This window comes from Ambystoma mexicanum, chromosome 5q (assembly GCF_040938575.1).
Source record: "Ambystoma mexicanum isolate Mex_15411 chromosome 5q, UKY_AmexF1_1, whole genome shotgun sequence".
NCBI classification, from domain to species: domain Eukaryota; kingdom Metazoa; phylum Chordata; class Amphibia; order Caudata; family Ambystomatidae; genus Ambystoma; species Ambystoma mexicanum.
In genome coordinates, this window is record NC_090933.1 from 1,052,994,218 (window position 1) to 1,053,013,580 (window position 19,363).

General features: G+C 49.9%; 1 protein-coding gene across 2 annotated transcripts in view; it reads right to left on the minus strand.

Moving 5' to 3' along the window:
- The window catches only part of TAF2 (TATA-box binding protein associated factor 2), a 2,148,555-nt gene that overhangs the window by 1,451,814 nt on the left and 677,378 nt on the right, over positions 1 to 19,363 (minus strand). The gene's annotated exons all lie outside the window — the stretch shown is intronic.

A 19,363-nucleotide genomic window follows, 5' to 3' on the forward strand; every position in this document is an offset into this window, starting at 1 on the left:
ACGTGTTTTGTTCGTAACACTGGTTCATTCAAACACAGGGTACTGACCTTGAGACTTACTGTACAAAGTGAATTGGTTAGTTGTAGTATATTTAACGTGTGGTTTTTATTTGAGTTTAATATGAGTGTTGTGTTTATAACGAATGGTTTAATAATAAATGTACTAATATTTTTTACCTGAAACCTTGAGTCAGTGTTTGCTTGAGTCACAGTAATTGTGGTCCCTTTGTGTAATCTCTGCTACTGCTCATATACTCTTGAGATAAGCCTAGCTGCTCCGCCACTGCTACCACTCTGACATAGTAGTACAGGCTTGTACCAAAGGTAAATCTTGTATTGCCACCTGTGGTCTTAATTGTGTGTAGTGGTCCCTAAGCGCACTACACAGGATTCTGCCCAACACCCCTTTCAATTACCCTTTCATCACACTTATTGTTGACGGGACGCACAGCCACCTCGTACATATATATAACAGATACCTTATTGTAATGACTTATTGCGTTTGCTAGGGGGAGGCTGTTAGGACAGTTTCTTTATCTTCTTACTCTAGCTCTTCGCTCCTCCACCCACAACTCCCTCAGGGTCAGTCGCTTCTCCAAGCAACAAGTTGGTTGTTGAGCTTTATTTGGAAGGGGCCTCCCTCTGGAACAGCCTCCCTGACTCTCATCATCTAGCATGATTTCTTGTGATGTGAGGACAGTCTTGCTGGGACTTTCACATCATTTGAATTGGTCAACAAATGACTCCCACCTGCCATTAATGGTAAGTTTGTATGTGTAACTGAAATGTTACATTTATTTAAAATGAGAAAGGGGATACTATCACCAAAAGGAATCCAAAGATACTTTCTACCCTTCACAAACTGTAGTTCTGTCAAGATTAGCAATCGAACGTTAAGAGTGGTGCACCTAGGGCAACCTAGCAACAACAGGCACTTTTTGCCAAAAAATTGCCAAAGAGGATACATTTGAAAAGAAAATATGGACGCTATAGAAAGCTATGTAAAGCTATGGAGAGCCCAGAAAAACACACCCATCAAAAGATTAGATTACTCTGTGAGTGTGTAAAAAGGTGCCTACTCGCAGAGGTATAAGAAAAAATAATAAACCAGTAAAGCAAAAAGTTCTGGAAGTTATGGGGTTGACACAAGTCAGGCGATTTATCATTACTATGAAAATCTTACCTACTATAGGCCATCCACGCCAGTGCCATGCACTGCATGTGTGGATGTGGTTTGGGTCTAGCAGAGGGTTTGACAGACACCAAGCCTCAGTGTACCTTTGACTGATGGCAAATATCCATTTGCATATCAGTAATTCTGCTACACAAATGGGCAGTGCAGCACTGATGTGCTAGGGCAATTCTCTTCTGAAATATAGTACCAATAGGAACCACACACGTGTATTCTCGATAGAGGACCAGTAATATACATGAAGGGAAGGTAAAAGATATACACTAATGCATCATACACGGATTAAATCTGCATAATTAAATACTTTTTTATACTTTTTATAGCATTGAAATTGCGAGTGTAATAACATTCGATTGTTTCTGTACAACGTACAAACATGTACGTTGGAACAATGGTGCATCAATCAACGCCATTTATCAAGTAGAATTTCTTCAGATCCATCACAAGTTTTGGAGCGCCACCAAAGATGGTTGCTGATCAACTGACACCACTTAAAAATAAATATTTTCTGAACCCTTTTTTTTTTTTTACCAGCAGCTGTCATGTTTTTATTGACTGATTTGGCAATGTGCCATACATCAAATTGATGCTGAACGTGTGGAAACTGCTCTTGCATGGCCTTGGCTATTGAAATGTGCCTTTCAGTGGCTATCAGGTCTATTTGCATTCTCCTGGATTCAAGATGTTCAACGAATTTGATGAAACCATGTTTCCCCATGGCCACAGAAGATGTACATTCAGACAACTGCACGATCACCGAAGTCACCATTTTTAAAAATGTCCATGTCTTGAAAGTGGTATGTGCAATCCGGGACTGTCACACTGTAAGTCGCGAGCTAGCCTATAACGTTTGCCAGAGAATGTACTTTCCATTGACATCGGTTTGATTTTCCAGGCTTGACTAATAGCAGGGAATAAGAATTCCCTTTGATATTTGTAGTACTGGGTTTTAGCAAAGGAACTCAACTCCCACAAATTGACAGAAACTGGAAATCTTACCGAAAGTCTACCTGCTGAAAAGTAATGCTACTGAACATAGTAGATTTCCAGCAGGCACTTTGCCCAGCATCGGTTGAGCGGACCATGAAAATATATTATGGAGGTGGACACAGCTGGCATGGATTTTCAGGTTAGTGCCTTGCAATACACGAGAGACATTCACCAATGGCTCCCCCCATATGTTCCCTCTTAATGTATGGACACATTACAGCATTTGTACAATCTCTAGCAGACCGCTGTTGAAAACAATTTATTTTTGCTCCTTTGTTAGCCAATCATCAGGCATGAATGTGTTTTGTGACTTGACAGTGGTGGAGGATTCCCCCAAACTAGGCAAACTAAAGTCGAGTTCTTGAGCAAATTCCTCAGTCAACTGCATTGAAGCTTCAGCCTCTGTTAGTTCAGGTTGTAATATTTGCACATTAATTGGAGAAACAGATAACATTGAATGTTTCTTGGGTGTAACATTTCTAGAGGGTCTAGATTGTGTCAAGGGGTCTGCGAGCAATTGCAATGCATCTTCATTGTCTTCAGTTTGATCTTGAGTTGGCAGGTAGTAGCAATGGTCTATGGGCACTTTGTACGGTACGCAGGTAAGATTCCATTCATTTTCCCGCCACTAGACAAATGCATCACAAGTCTGCTTATTGACTGGACCATGCTGCGTCTCAAATTGTAGTTGCTCCATTATGAAATCTGTTTGGCAAGCGACATCTTTGGTGTCATTTGTTGTCCGAGTCCTTATACTTCTCTTCCTTCTGGGCCTCTAACAGATGTGCCGAATAACATGCTCAATGTACAGCACACATACAGCAGATCATTTTAAAACCAAAAACCTACTATTAATAAAACATCTGCTTAAAAACGTATCCACAACAAACTTGTTTGTTTTTTACCCTTGTTTTCTTAATTTGCTTCGAAACCGTGGTCTTCTCTTTGCCCACCGCACCATCAAGCTGAAAAAAATGGTGTTTTTGTAATAAAGTAAATTTCATTAGCACGCAAACAAACATATGTACATATGTACAAACATGACCAACTTGAGTGACTTGAAAACATTACAACATAAAAATGTATTCCAAATACAATGTGATGTCCAATTGTATTCAATATTAGGTTATGTTCACCTCTGGTTCATGTGCCTCCTCTTCTAATTCCACACCTTGGGTGCATTCCTTGAATAGAATATTCATTAAAAAAAAAGTCAAATTCAATCTTTCATCGCACAGAGTACTTACACACAAAGTTGTATGAAATTATTAAGAACCATATACTACAAGGTTTGCAATAGCAACACAAATAGAACATTCGAATGAACATACCCTCGAAAGAAGTGTACATGATTTGGTCAGAATATACTTTTCATATTTCACCTGATGTTCTGAGAAGACACATGTACTTGATCTGAGATCACAGTGCAAAACATACTGATTGTAATGTCGCCTTCAAAAGTAGTTTACTTTGCAATGTTTGTTTTTTATTCTATTGTGCATTAGGGATAGGACCAAAATCAGAAACGTGTGAAACAGTGCAAGGTTACATGCATTTCAGAATCAAATAATATCCTTTGTAGGATTCACATTCATTCTTGCAAGGGAACTGTAAATACGCATACTTCATACTCTGGACCTGTGGCAAAGGAGGAAGTGATAGTAGTCGAAGTTCCAGCATCCCCCTATAACACAGTACTTGTTTGAGTACTGATGAAAAAAACAGCAAAATGGAACTGAAACAATGAGATGCAGACAATGGTACATATAGAGAGACACCCATACATGCCACTTAGTGTGAATAACCGATACTGTACATAATCATTTTCAATTCTTTTGAAATTCCAAGCATAACACATTCTCATAAAGGACCAGTACAACATAATTACTTGATAGGCGAGTGAGCTTGAGGTTGACACCGGAAAAGTAATTGATGCAGAATCTTGCTCCTTCATTTTCAGTACATTGTCAGAAAGTAGTACATTCGAAAAGTAGTTTAGATATATGGGCAGATCCAAAAAGCTCGAAAAATTAATAGTTACTCACCGTAGTGACTAACGTACTCTTAGTCCATAGACCCTTTCCTCCATACTGTATGGACGTCATTTGCGAGGGACGAGAGACAGAACCTTTTTCACCAGAAAAATCTTCTTCCCCTTTAAATTTAGAGGCGCGCAGGGCACGGCCCTGGGAGCATGCACTCGCCTGATTCCGCCCACCAGTGCCACTCCTCAGTCCCCAATGACGCGTCTGCAATATTTAACATTGCCCAATGACACCAGTATTATTAGGGGGGGGGGGGGGAGGATGGTGGGACGTACGGAGGAAAGGGGACTATGGACTAGAGTACGTTAGTCACTACGGTGAGTAACTATTAATTACTCTTACGTCCCGTTCCCTTTCCTCCATACTGTATGGGCGATTACAACTGAATGTAGCCCCAGGGTGGAGAGAAGACCCTCCTTATGCAAACAGGTTTCTTAGAACCCCCTGCCCAAAAGCCGCGCCTGATCTGGAGGCAGCGTCCAAACAGTAGTGCTTACAGAAAGCCGAAGGGGTGGCCCAGGTAGCCGCCCTGCTGATGACCTGCCACAACACATGCCATTGAAACGCTTTGGCCGTGGCTTTGGCTGTGACTGCATGGGCATGCAAATTGGCCGGCACTGGTTTGTACTGCCCCTCAAAGGCCTCCTTAATGACTGCGATCTACCTTGCTATGAAGGCCTGAGAGCCGGGCCTTGACCAACCAAAAGTGAGAAAGAGGGCATACGACTTGCGGAAGTCCTTGGTCCTGTCAAGGTATTTCAGCACGTGTCTGACATCCAGACGGTGCAATACCCTCCGAGTCGGCAAAGAAGGTCGGTAAGACTATTTCCTTGTTCAGATGGAAGGAGGAGGTAACCTTGGGTAGGAACACCGGGTGCGTCCGGAGGACCACCTTGTCCATGTGAAAAGTAGTATAGGGCTCTGATGCCACGAGACCCTGGATTTCGCTGACTCTACGAGGGGAGATGAGGCCTACAAGCAGTGCTGTCTTTAACGTGACCAAAAGGATGTTCGCGGATGCCACTGGCTCGAACGATTTCTGTGCCAAGGCGCCCAGGACTACATTGAGGTCCCATACAGGGTGTGGCTTTTTTATAGGCCGGTAGAGCCTGTGGAGGCTCCCCAGATGCCGTTCGACCACCGGGTTAGCAGCGGAGAAGAGAACCTCCTCCGAATTTCTGTAGGCTCCTATGGCTGCCAGATAGGTGCGGCATGTGTCCACCTGCACTCCGGAGTGTGCGAGGTGTGCCGAGAAGGAGAGTATGTCGTCCAACGTTCACTTAACGGGGTCGATCTTCTTAGAGTCTGCCCAATGACAGAATCTGGACATTTGCTCTTATATTGGCTCCTGGTAGCTTTGCTTCTGGTGCCCTGGATGATCTGCAGGTTAGCCTGAGATAGGTTCAAGTGTTTCAGGGTGACCTGCACAGGAACCATGCTGCGAGGGCTAGCTTGTGGGAAGCGGGGTGGAGTACCCTGCCTCCCTGCTGGGTCGGAGAGGAGCTGGACCCTGCAGTAGGTGAATAGGGGACCTATGTCTGATAGGCTGAGCAGCTCGGAGAACCAAGGTCTCGCCGGCCACCAGGGAGCTATCAGAATGATGCTGTAGTGACAAGATTCCTTTATCTTGCAAATCAGCCTGTGTACCAGGGGTGTGGGAGGTAAGGCCTAATCCGTCGTATAGTCCCTTTGTATTGCCCAGGGAGCCCGAGCCCTGTCCCTGCCAAGAGGCGAACTGCTGGCATTTCCTGTTGTCTCGGGAGGCAAACAGATCCACTTGGGGTTGCCACCACCTGAGGAAAATCTCCCTCAGAACCAGGTTGTCCAATTGCCACTCGTAATTGTCCGCCCCCAGTCTGCGGAGCCTGTCCACCTCTAGGTTGGACTCCCCCAGGAGGTGGACAGCTGTGAGGTAGATGATGTTCTCCAGAGGCCATTCCCACATGCTGACAGCTAGGATGCACAGCAGAGGGGATCTGGTACCCTCCTGCTTGTTGATATAGTACATGCTGGTGGAGTTGTCCAACTGGATAAGTACTGTCTTGCCCTCTATCAGATGGAGGAAGACCTTGAGGGCCAGCTATATGGTCTTCAATTCTAGCCAGTTGATGTGGGACTCCTGTTCCTGCCGCGTCCAGATTCCATGACGCTGTGACTGTCCAACGTGGCTCCCCAGCCTTCTAGGGAGAAGTCCGTAGTGACGGTGACCTGCGGGAAAGGCTACTGAAAGTGCTTGCCCTACTGCAGGTTGCAATTCCTAGACCACCAGGTGCGGTCCGGGTGGAGAGATGTAGGAATGTCAACAGGCTCCGCTTGGGAGCCCCTCTCCTGATTCCATTAGGCTGCAAAGTGCAGCTGTAATCTCCCCATCTTGAGTCTCGTGTGGGGTACGGCCAACAGGACCGCTGCCATAATACCCAGCAGGTGTTGGAACCATCAGGCCGAGGTCACTGTCCTGGAGGGGAAGTGAGTAGTGGCTCTCTTGATAGCCATGTTCTTGTCCTCCGAGGGAAAGACTCCCGGAACCGGTGTCACAGATGAGGCCCAGGAAGGTCAGGCTCTGCGTGGGGTGCAGCAGAGACTTCTTGAGATTGATCGTCAACCTCAGGTTGTGGAGTGTGCTCATAAGTGCGGAGGAGGTGTGGAGAACGCCCTCCTGAGTTGAAGCCCAGACAAGCCAGTCATCCAGGTATGGGTACACGTGGTGGCCCTGAGGAGGATTGCCACTGTATTGATTAACCTGGTAAATACCCTTGGGGGCTGAGTTGAGGGCGAAGGGAAGCACTTTGTATTGGAAATGGCAGCCCATGATCATGAACCGTAGAAAGGACCAATGTGGCTGCCAAATAGGGACGTGTACATACACGTCCAGCAGATCCTGGGAGCACATCCAGTCTCCCCTGTTCAGTGTCTCTGCAATGAGTGCTGGCGTAACCATCTTGAATTTTTGTAGAGAGGGAGAAGTTGAGGGTGGAAAGGTCCAACACAACTCTCAGGCCAGCCTGGTTATTCTTCAAATATCCTGGAGTAAAAGCCCAAACCTCGCTGGGAGGCTGGGACTTCCTCCACTGCCTGGCTCTCGACTAGCGAGCAGATCTCCGCCAACAGAGTTGCTGTCCCAATCTGTGGGCGAAGAGGGAGGAGAGGAAGGGACCGGCAGGCAGTACCCCGTGGATACTACCGAGAGGATCCAGGGGTTCTGAAAACTTTTAGTGACAAAATTGCACGTGCAAGGCAAGCCTGCCCCCCCCCCCACTGGAGACACGTGGACCCGAAGGGGCGTGTCATGTCTTCTTTCACTCCGAGGCTGCTGCAGAGGAGGGGGATTGGAAAAAGCCCTTGCCACCCTCCTTTTGTTGTTTCCTCCGGTGCTGACTCGGGGAACGGTCAAGTTGTCTGGACCTCCTTTCTTGGAAGCCCCAGAACCCTCCAGACATCCGCCGCTTGTCGGAGCATTGATGTGACTCGGTGCACGCCTTGGGCGTGGCCTTTGTAAGAATAAAGACTGAGGTTTGCAAGCTGTTCTTCTTTTGATCTAATTCTTCATCCATGGTGGAGTGGAAGAGGTCACTAGCCTCGAATGGAAGGTCCAATATGCGTTCCTGGACGGCAGAGTTAAACTTAGTAGCCCGGAGCCAGGCCGTCCTTCTCATGTCCGTGGCGATGCAGATGGCCCAGCCAGAGGTATCGATATGGGCCACCGAGGACTCCATGATGTCCTGCGCTACCAGCCTGGCTTCTCCTAATCCCGCCTTGAAGCAAGATAGGCTGTGTGGCAGAAGTTCCAGTAGGAAGTCAGCAATTTCCCGCCAGAGTCTTTGGTTAAGGGCTGCCAGCATGGCATCAGCATTGGCTTGACGCAGTTGCAAGGAAGCGTTGGGAGTACAGCTTTTTCCCGTACGCCTCCAAGATCTTCTCGTCCTTGCCTAGCCGTGTTGAGGATGAGGAAGCCAAGGACGACTGAGGCTTAGAATGGAGTGACGCTGCAGCAATCATTGAAGAGTGCGGTTGAGGGTGCGCCGAACGCAAGAGTGTATCCCCCTCTATCTGCCTGTACTTGGCGTCGAGGCGCCGATTGACAGGCTGGGCCGAGCGCGGCTTGAGTCACCCTTGTTGGCCAGAACAATGACGTCCTTCTGCATTGGGATCCCCGTCTTTGTAGGGGGTCTTAGGGTGAGGACTTCTGCGAAGACCCCCTCCTCAGGCTGTTCAACCTTAGAGGAAGGTACAAATACTCTGCCAGCAGTGCCATGCGTTTGTGGAAGGCCTTGGCTGAAGATGGCGTGTCGTGTTCCTCCTCTCCGTCTGTGTCCACCTGAGGGCTCAGAGGATCCAGATCAGGTGGAGCGGTACTGGGCGCCGTGAGCTGCGGTGTGGAGAACGGAGCCGGTGGCTGCTGCGGGGGCTGTTGTCTAACTGCCTGCAGGGATTGCCGGAATCGGAGAAGACAGCAGGGGCAGCGCGGGCTGCGCTGTGGCCTCAGGCACCGGAGCCAATGCAGGAATGACTATGGGGGCCGGTGGGAGGGCCGGAGGGAGCATGTCCCTGATAGTGTCTCGAAGGATGGCCCACATATGGGGGGTTGGCATCAGCCCTAGGAACTTTTCTAAGAACCCGTCTTCGGAGGATGAAGAGGTGGCAGGTGATATTGACTGAGTGGCTGCGGGTGGCTGGAGCCGGGGCACGTTCTGTCTGGGGTGCAGGGGAATCCTGCCCTGCGCTGCTGATGGATAAACCTTAGGCCATGTACCTGGTTGACATCAGTCCCACCTTGTGACTCGTTCTTCCACACGCTCCGCTAGAGGGGGTATCGAACAAGCGGCCATCTTGTCTGGCACTGCAGCCATTTTGTCGAGCTGCGTGCCAAAGTCGTGGTTCCTGGCACATCGGACCCAGCCCATTCCAAGACGCTTGGTGTTGGAACATGAGGCCTACGCCCCACCTCATTCCGAGACCTGGAAGGCGTATTGCCCTCGGCTGAACTGCCAGTAGTGCTGCGTGAATGCGGCCCCTCGGATATGATGCCGGTAGTAGGGCATTGCCCCTCAGGATTAACCCTGGTAAAAGAACCTTGCAGTCCCTCAGCACTAGCACTGGAAGGATCCAGACACCCCTCGACCGTAAGGCCGGTAGCTGGACTAGCCTCGGTGTGTGTGCTGTTATGAGAACCCGAGAGGTTCCTCTGGGCGGAGCACTTCCTTGGAAAGAAGTCACCCTTACGGGGTGCGATATAAATAGAGGTCATGCCTTTGGCATTGTGCAGTGTTTGACAAGTCCTTCAGGTCCTCCGGAGGTGACTTCTGGAAGAGCTCCCTCCACTTAGCTAGTCTGTTCTTCAGTGCACGTGGAGTCAGCGCGTCGCACGCGGAACAACCTTCCCAGCCGTGGTTGGGGCCAAGGCAGCGGAGGCAAAGGGTGTGGGGGTCAGACGTGGGGAAGAGACCCTCGGCTGGACACCTGCTGAATGCCTGCTGAAGTCGACATGAACGGAGGAGGAGCGTGGCATCAGAGGACCAAGTGCCTATTCAAAAGAAAAAGACAAAGACAGAAGAATATCAGGAGAAGAGAGCATGGTATTACATGGCAGAAGCCAAACCCAGGAGTGCTGGTGAATCCGGCCCATTCCCGTCGACGTGGAAAAGAGGACTGAGGAGTGGCACCAGTGGGCGGAGTCAGGCGAGCGCATGCTGCCAGGGCCCCGCCCACGTGCACCTCTAAATTTAAAGGACAAGAAGATTTTTCTGGTGAAAAACATTGTCTCCCGTCCCCCGCAAGGAATACAGTATGGAGGAAAGGGGACAGGATTTAAGAGTATATCCCTTTGTGCATGTCGGTAGGGCTTACCATTGGGATATTAGAAATGTGAGTGGTTTTGTCACTTGAGAGGGTTGGTGCTTCCATCAGAGGGCTCTACGTTAAATGTGTCGAGCAACAGATTTCGAAAACATTATGCGACTTTTATAGGGGACTATGGCATTGTGGTCACATTTCACTGCTTTACAAGAGGCTCCAGAAAGCGGAGACAGATGTATAGTAAAGTGAAACATTTAAAAATGTAATAGAATCTGCTAACTATGAAAACTTTAGTAAGACAAATTTAAGTAAATATACGCCGAAAGCTCTTATCCGTTCACAAAGTTACCTTTTCAATACACTACCTTAATTAAATCGAGAGATCATAGAGAATACTTATTTCTGCAGAACATCCGTCCTACACACCAACAAACTTAACTAATTAATCGTCCAGGACTCACCTGAGCAAGCCTGTGCCGAAAATTGAGTTGTTATTGCATTTGGAAGCAATTTAAGAAGAATTCTGGGTCGACACTTTTTTGTGCACTTCGCCTGTTCGTACATATCGTCGGTAAAGTGCAGGCTGCAGAGACTGAATCGATTGGCCCTCACGTCGTCCGAGACAGCCTGTGCTACACTTTCAATCTCATCCACTGGAAACCGCAATTTATAATCCATCTTCTTATTAAATCAATATCCTTCGGGAATGCATGCAGGACTGTGCCTGGACTTTTGGCATGGCTCACAGAAGGGCAACCGAAAACAATACATAAAGGCATGCTTGAAAAGTCCGTAAAATATGCATAAAAAATATAATAATTACAAAAAATAATACTGTATGCATGTGATTGAAGAAATTATAACACAGCTTTGTATGCAATTTTTTTTCCTTAAAGAAAGAAAACCTGTGTAACCTAGTCGAATGAACACAGCGATAATTTTGTTGCAGAATTGATTGATATACCGCAAATCATAACGTGTTACTCGTCCGTTGAATGAACTTTAAAGCATCAAAAGGAAACATGCTTGCAAACATGGAGCACAAACGAATTCCATTCTATTACAATGCACAGTGATGCAATGTACTTTTTACCGAGATCAAAATACTTGAAACAGACAATGGTGAAGTCTTTCAGAAAAATGAACATTACAATACTGGGCATTAGTGGAAATAGCTAGAAACTTTGAGATCAGTGATCGATGAATATAAAGAAGTAAATAGGTGAGCTACCATTATCTGGATGAACAAATGAGCCAATTCAGCAAGCAGAGGAGCAAGAAGCCGTGGAACAGGTAGAACGGTGATGAGATACCTTGTAGATCTCAGAGATGTTCTCCTGTTAACTGTCAAGGTGTTTATAAAGGCTTTGAAAAGTGGATGCGTATGTGAATGTGCGACGTGTTTGTTGATATCCACTCAGCCTCAATGGCAACATTTCACATATGCCATACCTACCCACCTTGCCCCCTTGCGAGCGCACAGGAATAGGATTGCTCATACAGCCTATAGAGCAATAGGACCAGGGTTGAACCACTAACGCAAAATGCTTGTGTTGATCTTTTTTTGTAAATGAAAGTGGCCTAATTTTTTGGGCTATGTGTGCCAGTTTGATGAGTTACTTGCTAGAAGTAGTGAAAACTGTTCATGAATATATATTATTTTAAATGCACAATTTGCACAATCTTTTCATCAAAATACTCACCTTTTGGTTAATACTAAAACAGTGCACGAAAAGGAATTTATAATGAATATGAACTGCGTGCCATGTTTTCATCGGTGCCCGAGACACTTATGGCCCATTACGACCCTGTTCATAGGTGCGAACTGCCATTGATACTGGAGGGGGGGTGGATGGGCATGAGGTGAGCGCAAAAGGCCCTAAACATTGCTGAAGGGTGACAAACCTATGTGGTTTGCAGGGTGGGGTCTTGAAGAGGGGAGTCTGGAAACACGGTCTGGGGAGGCCATGTGAAAAATGGTCACTGTGCAGAAGATCCCTTTGAAGTGTACATGGTGTTTGGCATCTTTAGTGTTGCCTTCCTCCCAGCCCCTTTTCAAGTGCATGGCCACAGGTGTGAACTGCCATTGATACTGGAGGGGGGGATGGATGGGCATGAGGTGAGTGCAAAAGGCCCTGAACGCTGCTGAAGAGAGACAAACCTATGTGGATTGCAGGGGCGGGGTCTTGAGAGGGGAGTGTGGAGGATCCCTCTGTGTTGTACATGGTGTTTGGCACATTGGCCGTTCCGACCAACCCAGTACCGGAGTGGGGTATAATGGAGGGGGGATGGATTGTTGTGGATGAAGTGAGTGCAAAAGGGCACCAACCATTCTTTCATGTCCCTTATAGACGAGTGAGCGTGTTCTTGAGTCACTGAAAAATTGAAACTATTCGTATATGCTAGTTTGTATTTTATTTAATTTGGTGATTTTGAGGTCGCAAACTACACAGTCTTTTGGAAAACGGAAGCGGAACGCGCTAGACACGAGGGACGAAGGAATTTATAGGAGGGATTTAACTCACGACTATCTTTCTACCAACAAAGACTGGAACCTAATTTAGATGAACACAGACATAGACCTGATTTGAAAAAGGCAGAATGACCAAGAGCGAAACATATCATACCTAATTAAACCTAGAACAAGTTTCAACTATATTTCAGTTGTACAGAACTTTTTTGTGGCGCATGTTCTTGTGTGAAGTGAAAAACCCAATCTGATCCTGTTACCCTGAGTAGAGGAACTCTGTCTCCGGTTTCTCTTTGCACTTTTGCGACACGTTGATACAATTCCAGTAAAATTAGGGTGCGAAGGTTAACAAGTTGATATCCCCTGATAAGTTCCTCTCAAATTGTATATACTTGAGTTTGCAGCACAGTGTGTGGAAATCCCCTGTACTGTCAGCTGTCACTGGGGAAATTGGCGCGAAGGGCTCCAATGACACAGGCGGGTATTACTCGTTGAACGCCGAATCAAAGCCTCCCATAAAGCCACCATGTAAACGAATGGTAGTCCACCAGCCTGTACAACCCTTACTTGAAAATGCATCCTAAATTCTATGGCATAGTTGCCCTTACAAAAGTTACTTAATGGAAAAATGATTTTGGGCTTTGAAGTCTCGAGGCATTACAAAAGTGAACACCCATTCAATCCATAATGGTTTGGGCCACAGAAAAATATAGTTTTTTAGTTGAAACTAAAAGACACGTAAGTGATGAACACTCTGATTTCCAAAAAGCAAGAGAAATATATTCAATTTGCAGACTAAATTCATTTGTCAGTGATCGATCAAAGTTACGACAATGTAGGAGACAAACATGAAACGTTAGTCGTCTGGTGGTCAAAATGCCATCACATCTAGAGTACACTTACTTGTTACTTGGATTGCGAGGGCGAACTGTTGCGTGAAGTTCGTGCCTAAGCACCATCATAATCCTCAACACAGACCTTGTGAAGCAGGCTGCCCTGAAGTCATGCAGCTCGGTAACGCATCGCAGTGGTGTGTCTTCTTCTGATATGTAGGCCAAGCATCCAGAGTTTTCTTGGCAGCAGCAGATCTCCCCCTCAGTTGGCATGACCACGCAACGATTGCAGGTACACCAGGTGGAAACGACTTCCATGCGACTAGGCTCAAGATCTGGTGATTCATCTTCCAAGCTATCGTTCGATTCCCCATCGTTTCCGCATTTTTCTCTTTCAGTTACTTCCTCCTCAGAATACTAAGGCTCGTACTGGTAGGGCTGTATTGCTGTCATTGTACAACAATTTTTTTTTTAATAAAAGGAATGTAATGATTGAAATCAGTTCTGCTTGTGTAAGTATCTGTTCGCAGGGGCTTCGTACTACAAAGATAGCTGAAAAGAGCATAAACGAGTCACAGGCGATTCAAAAAAAGAAATGGAACAAGTTACTTCTCTGTAACTGTTGTTCTCCAGCATGGGTCTGGCATGGATTCACATGCCCATGAATATTCCCAGTCAGGCTGGGAATCCTCGGTAAAGAAAATATCAGCATCAGTTTCGTTTCTGATCTGTCTTTCTTAGTAGTAACCAATCACTGGTCTCTGGGTCATACTGCCCCCAGCCAATGACTGCCCTCTCCCTAAGCCCCTTCCCTCGCAGCCATCCTCAGATTTGGTAGCACGTAAAGTGGCAGTATGACCAAGTGAAGAGCCACAGAGGGGTAGGAGGGAGGGTTCGCATGTGAATCCAACCAGACCCATGTTACAGTTAAGTAACTTGTTCCTTCTCCAGCATGGGGTCTGGCATGGATTCACATGCTCATGAATATAAGAATACATACCAGTGCACACATGCACAACCACGGGAGGTGGCAAGACTCAACATTAAGCATTTCATCAACTCAACGTTAAGCAACTCTTACCTCCTCACCAGGCACACCTTCAGGCAAACAGGTTGCGCAGCACTGCTTGGCCCACCCTGGACTCCTCCCTAGAATCCCAGTCGACGCAGTACAATCTCGTGAAGGTGTGCGTCGACCTCCACGTAGCAGCCCTGCAGATGTCCAGCAGGGGTACACCCGACAAGAACGCCGTGGTAGCAGCGATCGCTCTGGTCGAATGGGCTCTCGGACGGCCGAGCAACAGTTGGTTTGCCAACCGGTGACAGTACATGATGCAGCCGGAGAGCCATCTGGAAATGGAAGCCTTCGAGAGGACCTTCCCTTGGTTCACAGGTCCAAAATTCACAAACAGTTGTGATGTCTTCTGAAAACTCTTTGTGCGGGTCACGTAGAACTTCAGCGCTCTAGCCACGTCCAGCAAGTGCAAAGTCCTCTCGGCCGGCGACGGGAAGAAAACTGGTAAAACCAAGGGCTCGTTGAGACGGAAGTCCCACGGCACCTTGGCCATGAAGGAGGGGTGCATCGTCAGCACCACCCTAGTCTCGTGAAGAGTCAAGTATGGAGGCTTGCAGGATAGGGCCTGGATCTCTCCCACTAGTCGTGCAGAGGTGATGGCCACAAGAAACTCAGTTATCCACGACAGGAACTTCAACGGTGCCGAAGGCAGGGGCTCAAAAGGCGCCCCTATGAGCCTGGTCAGCACCACGTTGAGCTCCCATGCCGGGGCCGGAGCCTTCATCAGCGGGAATGAACGGAACAGTCCCTTCATAAATTCCTATACCAGGTGATGAGACCACAGGGATGATCGTCCCGTAGTTCTGGTGTAGCGGGAGATCTCCGCCAGATGTATTTTGATGGAGGCATGAGCCAGCCCCGCCTTGGCCAGCGACAGCAGGTACAGCAGCACTTGAGGGGCCGTAATTCGCTGAGGGTTAATCTTCGGTGCACGGCACCAGACAGAGAACCTTTTCCATTTGTGTCCATAGCACTTGAGAGTTGAGAACGCGCTGGCCTTTGCGAGCATCTCCCCGCAGTCCGGGGGATATCGTACCCTCCAAACTCTAGTGCCGGAGGAGCCAGGCCTGCAAGTTCAGCGACCCCGGGTCGTGATGGAGGATGGCGCCTCCTCTGCGTCTGTCAATAGTTTGACTGGGGGGGGGGATGCTGACAAGTCCAGAAGGCCCAGGAACCAGATCTGTCTCGGCCACACCGGTGCAAAGAGGATCATCCTGCACTGGGACCTCTTGAGTTGGTTGACGAGTCGCAGTAGCAACGGCAATGTAGGGAACGCATACAGGAACAGGCCGTCCCAGGGGAACGCGAAAGCATCGCCCATGCTCCTCGGCTGGGGAAACCTGTTGGCGAACCTCTGGCACTTGGAGTTCACCAATGTGGCAAACAGGTCGATCTGGGATTTGCCCCATCGTTAGAAAAGCCGATCCACTTGGTCCTGACACAGCTCCCACTCGTGGCATGAGCGCAGCTCCATGTTCAGCGAGTCGGCGATGGTGTTCTTTATTCCTGCTAGGTGGAAGGGCACCAGAAACATCCCCTGGCCAACGGCCCAGTGCCACAGATCCTGGGCCTTCTTGGATAGGGCCGGGGACCTGGTTCCTCCCTGATTCTGGAAGTAGAACATCGGGGTGGTGTTGTCGGTGAAGATCCTTACCACCTTGCCCTTGAGGGATGGGAGAAATGACCTGAGAGCCCAGAACGCTGCTCGGAGCTCCAGGATGTTGATGTGGAGTGACCTCTCCTCCGGGAGCCAAAGGCCTCTCCCAACCCTCCAGGGAGGCATCCATCGTCACCGCCTCTGGTGTGCTGGGGTCTGAAAGTCCGTACCAGCCGCAAGATACGCGCAGGTGCCCCATCACTGACTCGCTTGGCGGAAGACCTCGTTGACCGGGATCTTGTCTTCGAAGCTGCCCGCCGCTTGCATTCAACGGGCGTCGAGGGACTCCTGGAGAGGACGCATCCGCAGCCTGCATAGGCGCACAAGGTAGAAGCAAGAGGACATCATGCCAAGGAGTGACTTGATGGACCTCATCCTGGCAACGTCTGTGGCCAGCAAGCGCAGCACCTTGCCTAGGATGGCCTTCGTCCTTTCCTCCGACGGGGAAGCCAATCGTGCCACTGTATCAAGCATGGCTCCCAGAAACAGTGCGACCTGCGACAGAACCAGGTGGGATTTGGGGAAGTTGATGGAGAATCCCAGGTCCGTGAGCAGTTGGGCGATCTTTGCTGTGTGCTCGACGGCGAGCTCCCTTGTCCTTGCTCGGATGAGCCAATCGTCCAGGTAGGGGTAACCGTGGATCCCTTGCAGGCGCAGCCGCGCCGCCACTGGCGCTAGGCACTTGGTAAATACCCTGGGCGCCGACTTCAATCCGAATGACAGGGCCTTGAATTGGTAGTGCCATCCTTGTACTACGAATCTGAGAAACTTTCGGTGTCCTTTTAGAATGGGGATGTGGAAGTACGCATCCTCCAAATCCAGCGACGACAGGAAGTCGCCTGCCTCCAGCTGTCGCAGCATGTGCTGGAGGGTGACCATCCGGAACTTCTGGGCCTTGATGTATTTGTTTATCTGACGCAGGACCAGGATGGGGCGCCAACCGCCTGTATTCTTTCTGATGAGGAAGTATCTTGAGTATACTCCGGAGCCCCGGGGCCTCTTCGGGATGGGCTCGATGGCCCCTTTCCTGAGCATCTCCCTTACTTTTAACAGCAGTTGTGGTATGTGATTTTCCTTCCTGGCCAAGGGAGGAATTCGGGGGCACTTCCTTAGAAATTCGAGAGTGTGCCTGTGGGCCAGGGCATCCAGCACCCAACTGTCAGTGGAGATGGACTCCCACACGCTGACGAACTTCGCCAGCAGGCCTCCCACCGGGGTGCTCAGGTGGGGGGTCCGACGCCCTGGCCGGTTCAGTCCTGCTTGGAGGCGGTCTTGCCGCCCTGGCCTCCTTGGCGACGGGGTCCTCCTGACTTCCCGTGCCCTCTGTAGGCCTCTTGTGACGAGGAGCGGGCTGCCTGGTGGTACGTCGAGGAGCCACCGCCGAATCCTTTGGAGGCACCTTGCTTGCCTCGGGGGTTCCGAAAGGGCGGCCGTCATTGTTGCAAAACTCCCAAGACCCGAGCCGTCTCCGTGTCGGTCTTGATGGCCTGAAGTGACTCATCTACTGTCTTTCCAAACAGGTTGCTCCCATCGAAGGGCATCTGCAGAACTCTGGTCTGCACGTCTTGGCGGAAATCTGTTGCCTTGAGCCATCCCCGCCGTCGAAGGCAAACACTGTTGGCCAACTGGCGGAACCTGGTGTCCGCGGCCACCGTTATGGCGTGGTCTGACACCATCTCATCTTCCTGTAGGATCCGCAGGGCCTCCGCCCTCTTGTCGTCCGGTAGGAAGTCCAGCATGGGGGGGGGGGGCGATCTTGCACCACAACTCCCTGTCGTAGCGGGCCACAATCGCTAGGGCACTGGCCGCCTTAATTATCGTCGCCGCGGATGAGATGACTGGTCGTCCCATAGCGTCCAGTTTCTTTCCCTCGCTGTCAGGTGGAGAGGTTGAAGATGAAGCCGTCTCCCCCGCCACCTTCTTCTTGGCCGCCACCGAGACGACCGGATTTGGGGTCGGCTGTGCCCTGAGGCATAAAGGGGCGGAATCGGGGACCCGGTACTTCTTCCCATACCGATCCCTCTTGGCAGGCGTGGTGGACGGGTTCTTCAGGAGAGCAAGCCCCTTGTCCCAGATGTCGTCAAGCAATGGCACCGCAAGGACAGTCTTCCTCTTGGCCTTGCGCCGTTGATAGAGGAAGCCTTCCTTCTTCTGTCCTTCGGGGCAGAGATGAAGAGCTCGGATGCCCTGGAAATCATGTCGTGGAAGGAGCCAATTTCGTCGGGCGGGCATGGAAGGCCCATCCCGTCGTCAACACCATCGTCATCCGTCCCCGTCGTGGCCATATCTGTTCCCGTATCATGCCTAGGATCAGGGGAAGGAGATGAAGGCTGAGCGGGCCGTGAGGGCTGGAAAGGCGGGGGGAGGTGAACTCTCCTCCGCTTGTTTGGAGGGCTTCCCGACGGGCCCGCTTCTGCTGGGTCGTCTGTTGGGGGTAGAGGCAATCTCGTCCTTATCTCCGTGCATAAGGTTTGGATTGCCATCAAAATGGCCACTGAGTTGTCCGGCAATGGCTGCGACGAGCGCGATGGTTGCTCCTCCTCCTCGGGAGCCTCGTCAGCGCCACCGTCCCTTTCTTCGTCCGCCTCCCCGGGATTCCTCCCGTGGGACCAGACCTCCTCAAACCTCTTGTTGAGGCCTTGCACGACTTCAACCAGCTCCTCCTTAGAGGCTGTATCCGTGTCCGTGATGGCCACCGGCCCACCCCCTCTTTTTCCACTGGGGTCTTCACGGGGTCTTATCGAAGGGCTGAAAAGAGGATTCCCTCTGCAGTGGCAGGGAAACTCTGGGCCCCGAGGTAGTCTCCACTGGGGTAGCCTCCACATTCCATCACGACTCCCTCGATAGAGGCCATAGCCGGGTGAATCAGGGCCCTCACCACTTTTGGCGTGCTTGAGGCCTCCACCTTGGAGAGCGGGACACCGCCTCGCTCCCCCTCGGCTGCTTCCGTCGGGATAGACTGGGGCTTCTCCAGAAGCTTACCCGGGATCTACGACTTTCTCTTCCTCGAGCCAGAGCGTTGGCTCGTGGTTGATGGCGTCGGTGAAAGTGAGCCCTGCCTGGCAGCCGAGGAGCCCGACCGTTCGGCGCTCCCGGTGCCCGCGGACTCGCGGTGCTTAGCCTTCTGTGGGGCCCCCGTCGCCGGAGTGCCCTCAAAGGACTTAGAAGACCGCTCGGACCTCTTCTTCTTCTCACCTACCGCTGGGCTCTTTCCTTCCAGCCAGTTTGTGAGGCGGATCCGTCGATTCCCTCATGGTCCGCTCCGACATGTTCTTGCAAAATGCACATTCCTTCTCCACGTGCGTTTTG